Below are 4,772 nucleotides of genomic sequence, written 5' to 3' on the forward strand. Positions count from 1 at the left end.
TCCAACCCCAACCCCAACCCCAACCCCAACCCCAACCCCAACCCCAACCCCAACCCCAACCCCGGAAAAGTAGCCTCTGTAAGAACAATTCATGGATGAAAGCTGATTTATTTATGAATAAAAATAACATTTATTATGAGAATTTGCGAGTGATTTAAGGAGTTGAATCTGATGCAATTACAGGTATTTAATTCTTGCTTAATTTATTGCAATGATTGAACTTGAAGACTATCCTTTCCCTCAGAAAAACGATGAGGAAGAATAAGAAAAGTCCACTTATCGCCGCGTTCGCCAAAGCCTGGTCTTATATTGGATTGTCGCACTATTGGAGCTCTACACATCTTGTGCTGTTATTCTGCTAAGAGTTATTGAAGATTCAGACACAGTCTATTGGATATACTCGATCGGTACGGTAATTCGCGCTTCGGTTTGGGTTTTCAACTCTTGGAAGCTCACCGGGTGCACCAGAAGCTTATATCTGCTGTATTTTCTGCCTGACGCTAATCTGCTAACCGCGATCTGCTCAGCCATGACATTTACAGCTTTGAACTATTCAAATTCGACAGGCATCGCATTCGTGTCAATAACTCTGTATCCAGTCCTGCTGTTCACCTTTACAGGAAACTTTCGAGTAATGCTGCAATATTGCGAATGGGAAAAATGGCAGATCTGCTTTTATAAATTCGTCCGCTTCTACGCTGCCCTATTCTACTTAGGTTACGGAATCTACAATTCGATCGAATAGACTGCTGATAATCCAGACCTTTATCTTCTGTTCATTTTCACCACTTTATCCTATTATGTGGAACTTCTAAACTCATTCAATGCGTTAGATGCCTCAGATAAAATGCTGCCTAATTTATCCCTGGAAACAGAAGAAAACGACAACCTAGTCCGGAGACCGACTGATTGATTGCTTATACTCAAATATATGATATCTACACAAGCCTATCGCTATATCTTATCGCAATGCGATTTCGAATGCCTATAAATTAAGTGTAATATGTATATTAACTCTGGATGTTGATCAATCTCATGAAATCTAGGATATAATCAAATTTCGACAACTTCAGGCTCTTCCAAGTTCACAATGACTGCTTGCTTGTCAGCAACACCCCATGTGCATTCGGTTTAAATTCCCAGATTGTTTCTGTGCATTTGGATTCTGAAAAATCCGGCTTCTCCCCAATAGGTTCCCCAACTGTTTCGACCCACCCAGAACTCCACTCCGTTTTCAACACCCCATCCAACGACTGCGATTTCGTGGTTGATGACAGGAACAAGCTTAACTTGAGAGAATATTCCGCCGGTGTAGGCTTCGAGCTTGGCATCAGCATCAATACCACATGAAATGGGGCCTCTTGCGTAGATTTCGGCTTTCATTTTATCAGCGCCTCTGACTGTACCGTACTGGCTGACTTTCCAGACTGGGTACTTAGTTTGGGCCCAGCAGTTTCCTTTATCTCCGGGCTTTAGTCCGGCAGGTGGAGCACAGTTCATGCACTTCTGAATGTCAGAGCATGTGAATTGCTCGGGGTTTTTAGCCAAATAGGCCTGGCAGGTTTCTTCTGGGACTCCGTGATTATGAGCATAAGCATAGACCTCCCCTGGGTTTCCACCGTTGCATGACCCTCCTGCCTTGCAGTTAATGATAACTTGAGGAGACAGGTTCATGTCTGGCCAAGTTTAATTTCGGACAATATTAATTCTATCCGCGATTGAGCTAGTAGGTCCATGTGCCCAGCATGACCCGCAGTATGTGGGAATGTGCTGATTTCTAGACCAGGACAGGTAATTTCGACCATTGATGTTTCTCCAATCCCATGATTCGGGCAGAGCTGACAAATCTAGATAATCGTGAGGCCTTGGCGATGTGACTTTTTATACCATGTTCGCAGTCGAATCCCTTCTGCAAGGCTCTCGCTCGGCCTTTAGGAAGGATTTAGGCATCAAGTCTTCAGCATGGGGCTTGGTCTCATTTCTGGTATCCTTGGTCCAAGTATCGGTGGGGGTGGCCCATGAGCAAGTTGATTCAATACCCAAGTTATCAATGCCTCTAATTAATCTGAAGTTTCCGCCTTCTCCCCAATAGCTTCCCCAAGAGTTCCTAATTATCCAATACTTGACACCGCCTTATTCTCCCCATCCGGTAACGCTGATATCGTGATCTAGTTCAACTCGGCCAGTCTTGTCGTTGAAGATTCCGCCGGTGTAATTGAGTAGCTCCTGGGTTACAGCAATCGCACAAGTGACAGGGCCTCTGGCTTTAATTTCATTCATGATGTCCTCTTCGCCCTTGACTTCTCCGTATTCGTTGACACCATAGATCTTTGCTCGTTCCTGAGCCCAGCACCCCTTGCCCGGCAGACAGTTCTTGCATTTAATTTAGGCAGTGCAGCCAACTCCGTTATCGTGGCCATAAGCTTGATAAGGGGAGCATGATTCATCAGTGATATTGTTCTTATTGATCCACTAATATGCAGTTTTCGCATCGCCGCCGTGGCATCCCTCATCTGGCAGTTCACATGAAATGAGGACTTGTGGAGATAAATTGATGTCTGGCCATTTAGCATCTCTGGCAATTTTGATTCGATCACTGAGAGCAGAAGTAGCAGAGAATGCCCAGCAAGAGCCGCAGTAGATTGGGATATGCTGATTTCTTTGATAGGTCAAAAAGTTCTTGCCATTCACATTGCCCCACCAAAAATTGGTCGGCAACTCAGCCATCGCAACTTTGGGCAGAGGAGTGAGCACGAGAGGCTTAAAGTTGACATTTTAAATGTGACTACGATACTATTCAATGCTGACAGTCATACAACCGAGCACGAAAAGCGCAACAATGAGAATCTTCATCATTTTATGGTAAAATAAGTAGTTATAATGTCTGATCAGAGCCGGGTTTAATATCATGAGATAGGATTTTTTATTACTTAATTCGATATTACCGATATTATTTGCATCTACTTTTGGGCTGACATCCAAAAGAGCTAACTTTGCTTTTCTGTCGATTGCTGCAATTCTACTAATTTATCTTGGTGTGTATAATTATATAATATTTCAACAATATCAAATGGGAAAAAAATAGAACACCAAAGAAATTGAAGAAGACAGCGACAAACTCGACGACAACCGCGCAGAAAAGAAAGACTTAGTGAATTACCTGCCCCATACCAAATTCATCAAAAAGAAGGACAACCTGTTGCGCAAGAATAGGAACATCGCCATCAAATAAATCGGGTTGGACAAACTATTAATCAAATCTGCCATCGAGGCTCTGCTGAAGTTTGCGGACGAGCATCAGAACCCTGCAGATCTGTTTGGCGAATAAGGATTCATTTACTTGTAAGTGGACACCAGCCGAGTCCCTGAGGATCACTCGATAAAGCCAACGCAAATTAAACTGCCCATTCCACTCTATTCGAAATAGCTCAACTCAAGATTCACAATCATATCGACAGAGCCTGAGGCAGATTTAACAGATCGAATTGCCGAATTCAATATCCCCATGATTCGTGAAGTCATTGGCTACGAAAAAGTTAAGAAGAACTTTAAGCAGCTCAAGGACAAGCGATCCCTGCTGGCTGCCAATGACTTGTTCTTCTGCGATTGGAGGATCTATAACCTATTAAGACAGCCCCTAGGAAAGCCATTCTACGAAAAGAAAAAGTATATCTTTATTTATGATGCAGATTCCCTTTCCCCATTGAGTGCAATGGAGAAGTGCCTGAAGAGTTGCGAGAGTAATATGCAACTTTCGAAGAGTACATTCAAGGGCTTGGCAATTACACATACTTTATGATGGGAAATGGGCCAGCCTATACCATCAAAGTGGGCCGCACTCGAATGGATAGCAAAGATTTAGTCAAGAACGTCATGCACGGAGCTTATGGCTTAATCTCACATATCTTGAGCACTGATGAAGCTCTTTCTTTCGAGCACATTCGACAGATTAGCATAAAGACCTACAACAGTCCAAGCCTGCCTATCTATAATCATCTCAACACTCAGTAGGTCGCAGCTTTTAAAAGCAAAAAGCTGTCAGTGCAGTCCATCCAAAAATAAGTGAAAAATGCGACAAAAGGCCAAAAGGTTGTCGTTGACCCCAAATTGAACAACACCGCAACAACAAAAGCAGTAAAAACAGACAAAGGTGCCGTAAGAGAGTAAAAAATAATTAAGGATAATAAAAAAAGTGTAAAGGCGAAAAATATAAAGGCGAAGTGATTGATTTTGACTGTTCATATTTATATTGCCAATAATTAGTTATTGCTATTTCTCACATTTAATTGTATGATTATAGGTTATACTCGGCGACTGATATAGTTTAAAATTGGATGGGCGCTGTCGCTACGAAATCTGAGGAATACGAGGTTAATTCTGCTTATATTGCCAAATAATGGGTGCGCCTCGAGCAAAAAGGAGGCTATGAAATCTGGGAGAACCTACGCACTCTACAGAAAGCATAGGCTCATGAATTGCCCAACCGAGTGACCCACGCTAATCTGAGTCAATACTAATTACGTCGAAAGCATCCCGAACATATTGTAAGCGTGCATCATATTGTCATGAATAATAACAGAAGCCTTTGCTTGAAAACGGGAGAGCAGTACATTCTGCTTGAGCGCATACCAGTTCGACTAAACAATGTCAGCTAGCTGAGCACTTAGCAAGGTTTACAGGTGCTACAGTCAGCGTATCGTGGGTTCAATGCATTGTCGGCATTAAATGACTCGATCGAACCATATGAAGACATGATCGGCTTCAATGAATAA

The 4,772-nt window shown here is 42.6% G+C and overlaps 2 pseudogenes across 1 annotated transcript; both read right to left on the reverse strand.

Moving 5' to 3' along the window:
• Positions 1–1,027: 1,027 nt before the first annotated feature.
• LOC148298634 (cathepsin Z pseudogene) lies at positions 1,028–1,685 on the reverse strand (annotated as a pseudogene). The gene has a single exon (XR_015839169.1). The product of XR_015839169.1 is annotated as a cathepsin Z pseudogene (transcript).
• A 196-nt stretch (positions 1,686–1,881) lies between these two features.
• LOC148298635 (cathepsin Z pseudogene) lies at positions 1,882–2,845 on the reverse strand (annotated as a pseudogene).
• Positions 2,846–4,772: the final 1,927 nt, after the last annotated feature.

Source organism: Brachycentrus maculatus, unplaced genomic scaffold (assembly GCF_059751285.1).
Source record: "Brachycentrus maculatus isolate JH-2025_06_01 unplaced genomic scaffold, ASM5975128v1 h1tg001784l, whole genome shotgun sequence".
Classification (NCBI taxonomy): Eukaryota; Metazoa; Arthropoda; class Insecta; order Trichoptera; family Brachycentridae; genus Brachycentrus; species Brachycentrus maculatus.